We start from the raw sequence: 9,940 nt of genomic DNA on the forward strand, positions 1-9,940 counted from the left end.
CCCAGATGTGAGGGGCGGGGCCTGCGCGGCCTCCTCCCCGGCCCCAGCCCAGCCCCGGCCTCTCCCGAACCAGCTACGGTCGGGAAAGCAGAGGGGTGGGGAGGAAGGGAGGAGGGGCGGAGGAATTCCAGACCCTTGCCGGCCTCCTACCGCCCCTCCACTGCCCCTTCCTTCCCACATCCCACCTCGGGGCTCAGCCTGAGCTACCCACCTGCGACTGCGCCACAGCCCCTCCAGCTCCGCAGCCTCCCCTTCCAACCTGTTTGGAGCTTCCTAACCAGCTGACTTACTTTGCCCACCCTCCTTGGCTCTTTCTGCTTTAGTCCCCTGCTTGTCCCTAGAGGCCCCATCTGCTTCTCTGTTCTTACCTCCTTGTGTCTGCTCCCTAGGCAGGTCCCCCACATGTGCAGGGAACCACATTTGTCCTATGTATTTTGTTTTTTTGAGAGCGTCTCATTGTGTAGTCCAGACTGGAATCAAATTTAAGGCAATCCTCCCGCCTCAGCTTCCCTAGTACTGGGATCACAGGCATTTGCCACCATACCCAGGGCCACATTTGTAGGGGCCATTTCCCCTTCTGGGCTGTTTCCTCCTCTTCTCTCCCAAGCTACAGTGTCATCTCCCCCTGGGCTTGCTGCCCTTAGTCTCAGGACCATCATCCCAAAGGGTCTTCTTAACCAGGTTGTGCCTGGGAGATGCACTGTACCAATAGTTCTGGCCATGGGTAGCTGGTTGGGAGCCAACAAAGCATCCAATCAGCAATCTCCACTGGCTACCCGGTTGTGTGTTTGTCTCCATGTTATGTGTGTATGTGTCTCTCCGTCTTGTATCTTTGCGTCTGGGTGTGTGACTGTGTTTGCGTTCGTCTGTTCATATATGATGGTGGTCCCTGGCCTCCCTCTCCTTAGAGGCAAAGCTAAGCCAGGGAAGGCACAGTGTGAGCTTGAGACCTAGGGCAGGCTTTGGCTGCTCACACAGGCCTACCCCTTGTTTATCTTTTCCCCTTCTACTCTCTCCATCCGTTTTCCTCCACCCCCACCCCCGCCTCCAAGGATTGGTTCTTCCCCTAGAAGAACAGCAGCAGGAATGAAGACCTTAGGGTGTCCCCACCCCTGCTTGGCACCCCCTTTCAGGCCCCTTCTGTCTGAGTTGGGAGTCACAGGCCCCACCTTTGGGCAGCTTCCAGTCTGACACAGAGAAGGATAGCAGATGACCCCAGTGAATCCTTCAGAGTCAATCAATGCCTCAGAAATTCTGGGCAGGAGAATGGACCAAGGTCCGCAGAGCCCCTGCCCCTCGCCCTACGGTGCCCTTTTGTCTTCCTCCTGCTTTTGTACAGCATGATGGTGGGCCCACCCACTGACTTCACTAGCTTCCTGATTCTCTCTGGAGGGCAGAGGACGAGGAAGGATCAGTGCAGCAGCTGCTCCCCTGGCCAGATCTCTCCTCCTGGGCCTCTGCCCAGACTCTTCCCCTCCCAGCCAATGCTCTGCTCCCCTCTCTCCCTGCTCTGCTCCTCATCTATCTCTGGCTTGTAATTAGCCTTTCAAAGGTGCAAATCTGACCCTTGACTTCAGCACCACAAGGCTCCCCAGGGCTCCCAAGGAGAAGACCCAAACAATCCAAGGCATGACCCGCCTTGCCGACCGCTCAAGTTCCCTTCCCAGCCCTGAGCTCCGGGGCTCTCGCCTGGCCCCCTCAGTATAGCCTGCCTTCTGAGCTCCCAGGCCTGGCCTACTCCTCAGCATCCTTCCCTCTGGAGGGCCTGGCTGTGGATACTGTGTCTGCTCAAAGCGCCCCTGGCCCTAGGCACTGCCAGGAGGCTCTTCCAGGGACTCTGGTTGGGAGGCAGGTGATCATGACAGGGTGGAGCAGCAGGCAGCTTTAGGGCCGGAAGTAAAGTTTGCTTTAGGACATGCCAACCCTCACCAACTCCTGTCAGTGCTGAGGGACCGTGGAGGGAACTTCTAGTTTCCCCATCAACACCCCTGCCAAACCTGGCTTCTCTGCCAGGGCTCAGGGCAGACACACAGACACACACACCCAGGCATGTGACACTGACCCTCATGGGGCTCTGCAGAGGAAGCCTTGAGATGCACTGCAGACTGACTGGGGACCTGACTGCCACCTCAGGTCCACACCATGGAAAGGCTTTTTGTGTAACTGTAAGGCTGAGAGAGAATGGAGTCTTGCCAATCCTGCCTCACAGGCTGCCTCTGAGCTGCACCCTTATTCCAGCTGCAGAGGCTCAGCACCTCCAGCTCAGGCAGCACCATGTTCCCAGCTGCTTGCCGGGCACTGGAGATGTGAAGTGGGCAGCTCCCGAACCGAGCCCTCTGGAGTGTTTCTCTACCAGGTTCCTGAGGTGTGAGCTTCCTTCCAGGAATTACTCGGCCTGCACCCGCCCAGATGGACTTCCTCTCAGGGCCACGGCCCTGGGCAGCATCATTTTCCTCACTGAGGACCCAGCCCCTCCCTACTCCCAGAGGAGCCCGGTGGCCAGGAGCTCCACTGCTGGCTTTGACAGCTGCTGCTGTCACAGTTCTGTTCATGGAAAGGAAGACCTGGGGTCCCACCTCACAACTGCATCTCCCCACTACCCTGCCCCATAAGCATCCAGAGAACCAGAACTGGAGCCACCTCCAGAACTCCATACTGATGTTCTCTGTGGGCAGCCCCTTCTCCCACTGTGCTACGGGGTGGGGGGGGTGTCCTGGCTGGACTCAGGGCTTCTTGAAAGAGGTGACCCCTGAGGAACAGGGAGGACACAACAGGTGGAGGCTGAAAGTGGATGGCATCGAGGTACTTGGCAGCCAGCAGAATGAAGAGCTGGGCTCAGCCCCTGCCGCTTGCAGTCTCAGACCCAGCTGTATGTTCCATCCCACAGGTCGCCTGTCCTGTGCTCAGGAGGCCCCCAACCCCACTCGCTCCACTTGGGTGGCTTCTGTTTGGGTCTTTGCTGTCTGTTCCTCACCCCTGGGTGTTCCTGACCAGCCCCTGCCCACAGAGGGAGGAGGGAGGAAAAGGAGCAAAACGAAGGGAGAAGGAAGCACTGAGAAAGATTTAGTTTCCATCTCAGCCGTGCCAAGTGTGAGGAGATGGTGGAGGTCCTGGCTAGACAGTGCTGGTGACCCCACCTAATACCTTCCTTTCCTTTCCCTCCCTTCCTTCCCTCTTTCCTCCTCCTCTTCTCCTCTCCTACCCCTCCTCCTCTTGTTCTCTCTTCTTCTTTCAGGGCTAGGGATTACATCCAGAGCCTCATACATCTAGGCAAGCATGGTACATTGAGCTACATCTCCAGCTCTACTCTCATTTTCCTTTCTGGGCTTTTGTTGTTATTTTGCTCGTGTAGTGGTTTGTTTGTTTGTTTGTTTTTTGAGCAGAGTGATGCAGTATTGCTGGGTTGTTCAAACCAGACTTGAAGTTGCTAGGTAGCTATGCTTACTTTGAACTCAGAATCCTCCTGCCTCAGTTTGCCAAGTGCTGAGATTACACACCTGCATCACCACACCCGGCTCAACCCTCACTTTCTTGATGACAGAATCCTCCCGTTGTGTCATGCGTGTGGTCACTTCACATAAAGAACTTACCTCCCAGCCCACCTTGCTGCTTAACTGTGGCCATGTGACCAGTCTGGCTAATGAGACAGAGCAGAAGCTCTGTGTCATCTTCCAGCACCCTTCTTGAAACAGCTGGTGGGAGCCCATTGCTCCTCATCCCACACTGCTCTGCCCCTTGGCTTGGAATATCTACAGGATGGCTGGGTTTCAGCCTCCACTTTGGGCTATGAGATCAAAAGACATGCCTGAGTAATAGCACAGGAGTGACTGACAAGGACACCATGACCTAGAGCAGGATCCCCATGTCAGCCCTAGGCTGGGTGTTTTATTTCCAGACTTTTAAATGTAAGAGAAAGAAGCTCTTTTGTTAGGGACACTGTATTTTATAGTCTCTGTTACTCACAGCAGAATGTAATCCTACCCTACCCAACCCCACAGGGAAATGTTGACGAGGCATTTGGTACATGGGTCTGGAGCTGAGAGCAGAGTTTTGGGTTGCTGGTAGGAATCTGGCAGTCATTGTGGAGAGGTGGAAACTGCAGACACGAGGATGGATGAGCTCATGCAGGCAGAGTGTGGTAGGAGAGGGACAGGAGGGCTGCCAGGAGGCTGGCCTGCTCCCCTCCAGTCATCTCACAAAAAAGGATGCCAACTTTTTCTACTCTGTTTCACCCAGCCTCTTTCAACAAGGCCTGTGGAGGCCACGGGCTCACAGAACAGTCTTGGTTTTTATGCTTTAGAATCAGACCCGAGAGGGTTGTGGAGAGGACAAGAAATATATGATGACGGCGGCGGCGGCAGCGGCGGGGCGGGGGGGGTCCTGGAGTTTTTAAGGGGAAAATTGCAATTGCAACAACTATTGGTGTGTGGCCAAATAGATAGAAGGGAGGAAGGGGCTTTGATAATGTTTCACTGTAACATGAGGAGTCTTTCATGGTATTCAAGAAAACACCCAGGACTTGTAGTTTGTGAAAATAACCTTTTGGAAACAAGATTCAACCTCTTTTGTCATAGTGGAGTTTTAAGCCTGGTCTACTTGGATGATGGCTTTAATAAGTGACAAAGTGACAAGTCACAGTGACAAAGTTTATGAGGCTAGCTAAGCGCAGAAGAAGTTGCTGTCGAGGACAGAGTGCTTGCATGTCATGAAGTTAGGGGTGGGGTGCATAATTTGCTCCTGTTGCAAGTGGCTCCCTACTCCCACCCAGGCTCCATCCCAGGATCTTGTGCATGCTAGACAAACACTTCACCACTGAGCTACATCCTCAGGCCCTGCTGATCCCATCCTCCCTACTTAATAGACTTTATTTTTAAAAACAGTTTTAGATTTACACAATCTCTGAACAGAGAGTTCTCACATATTCCTTCTCTTATGTGCTGTTTCCCCTGGTATCAGCATCTTGGATTAATGCGATATAATTGTCATAATTAATGACTCAATATTGATACATTGTTATAGTTTGTATCTACATGTCCCCTCATGGGGTCATGGGGGTGCTTTTTGGAGGTGCCTAGATCATCTGTGTTGCTGGGATCGATTCACTGCATGATGCTAGGATTATAGATGTGAATGCTATGAGCCCTAAGGCAGGTAGCCTGGATAAAATATAAGAGATAGAAAGAGGCCTGCTATTGTTGCTTGATACTTTTAGCTTGCTGCTTGCTGCCTTCTGCTTGTTATGAACTTTTCTCTCTTTGCCCTTGCCACTCTGCCTTGGAGCCAGCTGACTATGGGCTGAAACAACAAACTGTGAGCTATGATAAACCTTTCTCCCTTTAACTTTGGGTGTCAGGTATTCTGATTCAGCAATGAGAAAAGTAACTAAGACATACATTAACTAAAGTCTATAGTTTACATCAAGATGTGTGTGTGTGTTGTTATTGTTGTTGTTTGTTTTTTAAGTCCTTATGATGCTGCCCAGGCTGGTCTCAAACTCCTGGGCTCAAGTCATTCTCCTGCCTCAGCCTCCTGAGTAGTTGGGATTATAGCATGTGCTACCTTGCTTTTCTAGGGTTCACTCTTTGTGTTGTACTTTCTACAGCTTTTTTAAAAAAAATAATTATTTGTTTTTATTATGTTATTGTTGTTGTTTGTTTTTTAAGTCCTTATGATGTTGCCCAGGCTGGTCTCAAACTCCTGGGCTCAAGTCATTCTCCTGCCTCAGCCTCCTGAGTAGTTGGGATTATAGCATGTGCTACCTTGCTTGGCTAGGGTTCACTCTTTGTGTTGTACTTTCTACAGCTTTTTTAAAAAAAATAATTATTTGTTTTTATTATTTATTTAGGTATGGGGATTGAACTTGGGATCTTGTGCTTGCAAAGCAGGCAGCAGAACCACTGAGCTAAAACCCCAGCCCCAGGTTTTAAGTGTTTTTGTTGTTGTTGTTGTTGTTGTTGTTTGGTAGCTGGGATTGAACTCGGGCCCTTGTGCTTGCAAGCCAGGTGGTGGAACCACTGAGCTACATCTCTGGCCCTAGCACCAGGTTTTGATAAATGCATAATGTCATGTGCCCATCATTTCAGTGTCATGAAAAAATTATCTCACTCCCCTAAAAATCACCTGTGTTCTACCTCATCATCTTGTCTCCTGAGTCCTGAAAATCACTGATATTTCCTTCCTCCTTCCTTCCTTCTTTCCTTTCTCATTTTTTCCTTTTCTTGTCCTGTGCTGAGGATTGAACCTGGGGCCTTCAAAGTGAGCTACATGCCCAGCCTTTTTTTAGTTTTGTGTTTCAGTAAATTGCTACAATTGCCCAACCAGGGCTTGAACTTGTGATCTTCCTGCCTCTGCCTCCCAGAGTGCTGGGATGACAGGCACAAGCTACCATGCCTCGCTGCTTTTTACTCTCCCCATAGTTTTGCCATTTCCAAAATGTCAAACAGTCAAATAGTTGGAACTATATAGCATATAGCCTTTTCAAACTGTCTTTTCCATTTATCAATATGCATTTTAGGTTCCACCATGGCTTTTCATGGTTTGATAGTTTTCTTTTTATTGCTGAATAATATTCCATTGTGTAAATACAGTTTATTTACCTATCTTCTCACTGGAGATCATCTTTCTGGCTCCCACTTTTTGAGTAATTATGGATAAGGCTTCTATAAACATTCATGTACAGAGTTTTGAAAAAACTGTCAAACTGTCTTCAAAAGTGTCTATACCATTTGACACTTCCAACGGCCAGCAATCAAAGTTCCTGTTGCTCCACATGCCTGTCAGCACTTGACGGTGTCAATCCTCTGGATTGTGGCCATTCTACCAGGTGTCAGTGGCATCTCACTGTTTCAGTTTCAGTTCTCTAACGATATGTGACACCAAGCATCTTTTCATATGTTTATCTGCCTTGTGCACATCTTGTTTGGGGAGGCATCTGTCCACATTTTCTCCCATTTTTTAAAGGCATTGTTTGATTTATTGTTGCTGAGTTTGTTTTCTTTTGTGGTGTTTTTGAGACAGGGTCTCCCAATGTAGCCCAAGCTGGCCTTGAACTTGTGGCAATCCTTCTGCCTCAGCCTTCTGAATGCTGGGATTAGGGCGTGTGCTACGATGTCCAGCTTCAAATTTTTTTGGACTATTCTTTGACTACTTAGGTGAAGTGGGAAATTATTTGTGGCTGGGCAGTGTGTTGGCATTCGGCAGCTAGAAAGGAGAAAGTCAGGGAGGCAGAAATCTGGTTTTCCAGCTCCTCAGCTCAGGAAGACAAATCAGAAGGGGTGGAAAGCATGTATAGAGCCACCCTCCTGTATAAACATGAGGGCCAAGTGTGTGGGGGGTGGGGAGGATGATAACATCTTACCGGACATGTAGGGAAAAAAAATCCAACCAGCCCTAAAGGGGATGAAATGCAATGCAAAAGTTCCTACCCCTGGTTTCACTCCTTGGAATTTTTGGTCCACATTTAGATGTTCTAGAGTTGTAGCCTCAGTTCTAAATAATGTGCTATACTCTTGTTTCTCAATTTAGTAATTAAAGAGAATATCTACTAAAACCTCATCATTTATGAAAGGAATTTATTAATTCATTTTATTAGGAGATATTGGCCAGGCTGGCCTTGAATCCCTTGACTCAAGCGATCCTTCTGCATCAGCCCCTCAGAGTAGCTGGGATTACAGGCCCAAGCACTACAGACACCATCCTGGGTGAACAGGAATTTAAATCACAGTCTCAATTCCTCTCAGATCTACTTCCTCACGTTTGTTTCATCTGCTGTTATTTCAGTCTTATATTGGTGCTGTGTATGGACAGAATGTACACTTAAATTTAATTCCTCACCCATCAACTTCAGACAAAATTTCTTGAGACCCTGGCTATGTAGGAAAATCAGCCTCCTGCGGCCCACTCGCTCCCTCTTTGTCCACCTTCTGACTTCTTTTGTTTTCTCTTCACAGTTCCATGGTCAAAGTTTGTAATGCCTATATTCTATTCTGGGATTATAATTAAGTCGTCCATACTCTATCTTCAAGTCGATTTAGAAAGTTGAAAACCAGGGCCGGGGATTTAGCTCAGTGGTTCGGTGGCCTGCCTTGCAAACACAAGGACGCGAGTTCAATCCCCGGTACAAAAAAAAAAAAAAAAAAAAAAAAAAAAAAAAGAAAAAAGAAAGTTGAAAACCAGCCACTGCAGTGATTATGTAAACCTGATTTGCTGGGGGGCAAGGTAATGAGATCTCTCCTCAGAGAAGGAAACACAAGGACATCTCCCCACCCTGCTCTGCTGGAAGAGGACTATTTGCCAGCTCAAAGCCAAGGTCAAACAGATTCTCTTCTGCTCCACAAATTGCTCAAAATCCAGCCTCACATGTACTGCTTCATATTTGATTCTTAGAATTGACTCTGTTGTTTGTAGCTTTCTAGTTACCTTTCTGACTTCTTTCGGAGAGAAACAGATGTCATCTCCCTATGTCCCCAGAAGGCCGCTCATCGTGTATGGCTTCCCTTTGTGAGAGAAGTAAGATGGGGTAGTTGTGTTTTCTGTTCTTTCTTCCTTGTCTTTTCCTCCCTTTCCTTCCTTCTTTTTATTTGTGCTGGGGTTCGAACCCTGGACCGAATACAAGCTCAGTGCTCTACCACTGAACCACACCCTGGCCCTTCCCTCCCCTTTCTTTTTTTAGGTTTTTTGAGACAGAGTCTTGCTCTGTAATTCAGGCTGGCCTTGAACTCACTGTGTAGATCCAGCTGGCCTCAAACTCATGTCAGTCCTCCCCCTTCAGCCTCCCAAGTGCTGGGATGACAGGCATGCGCCACCACACCCAGCTCCCCTCACTTTTCCTTCATGAACTGCTGCTCTCCTTTGCAAATTTCTCCTGAGGGATGAGCGACAACCAATGCTGGCAATTTGCCCTGATGGTGGCTCATCAGAGGGTGAGGGCAGGACACCCAACTGCGGCAAGGACAAGTGGAGTCCTGTGGGATTTGATCAGTGCTTGTGGGGAGAGGGAAGCAAGCACTCACCATTTTAGAGTTAGGTGAGACTTGATCCAGACTCACAGACAGCATGAAGGACCAAGGGTCTCTGCTGCAGTGCTGTCCCCTCTTTTGTCCCTTGGCTCCTCTTAGTGGACTGTCAGAGCTGCATGCTTGTCTTGTGGGGAAAGTGAGACAGGGCTCCCTTCCTATCCATCCTTGGAAATATAGGAAGGAAATCAAATTTTGTTTGTTGTGTCCCAGTACTGGGGATTGAATCTGTGGGGGCTACAGCACCCCCAGTCCTTTCTCTCTCTCTCTCTCTCTCCCTACACACACACACACACACACACACACACACACACACACACACACTCTCATGCCAAGTTTCCCAGGCCGGCCTCAAACTTGCAACCCTTCTGCTCAGCTTCCTGAGTAGTTGGGGGTCACAGATCTGCGCCACCACATCCCTTTGTTTTTTTAAAAAACAACAACAAAAAAGTGAGTTAATTTTGGAAGCCTAAACTACAGATGTCCACACACCTTTCTATTAAATTTCTTTGTATCGCAGTGATTCCATTTTAAACTTCCAAGAATTATTCCTTACTTTCTTTTCATAGCTGCCTCTTTTTGTTTTATGAATGAAATAGCATTAGAGTCTTTTTAAAATAAGTTCTCCCTGTTCCTTGAATTGTTTCCTCTGGGATCAGTTTTCTTACCTTTTGTTTGGTTTAATAGTCATTAGAGTAGAGGAGTTCAGAGTCCAACTCAGGAAATAGGCTGCCTGCATTCAAAGTCCATCTCTGCCCCTCACTCAAGTTACTTTACTTCCCCAGAGCAAGTGGAGATAAATATGACATCAGCTAGAGGGCTGTTGGGGGAGTTAATAAATGTCAAATGCTCAGCACACTGGCCTCAGTAGGGTTTCCTTTTTTGCCCCAGCACTGGGAAAGCAAACTTACTATATATATATATAT

The sequence above is a fragment of the Fukomys damarensis genome, unplaced genomic scaffold, assembly GCF_012274545.1.
Source record: "Fukomys damarensis isolate Sample0158 unplaced genomic scaffold, DMR_v1.0_HiC HiC_scaffold_7, whole genome shotgun sequence".
Lineage (NCBI taxonomy): Eukaryota > Metazoa > Chordata > Mammalia > Rodentia > Bathyergidae > Fukomys > Fukomys damarensis.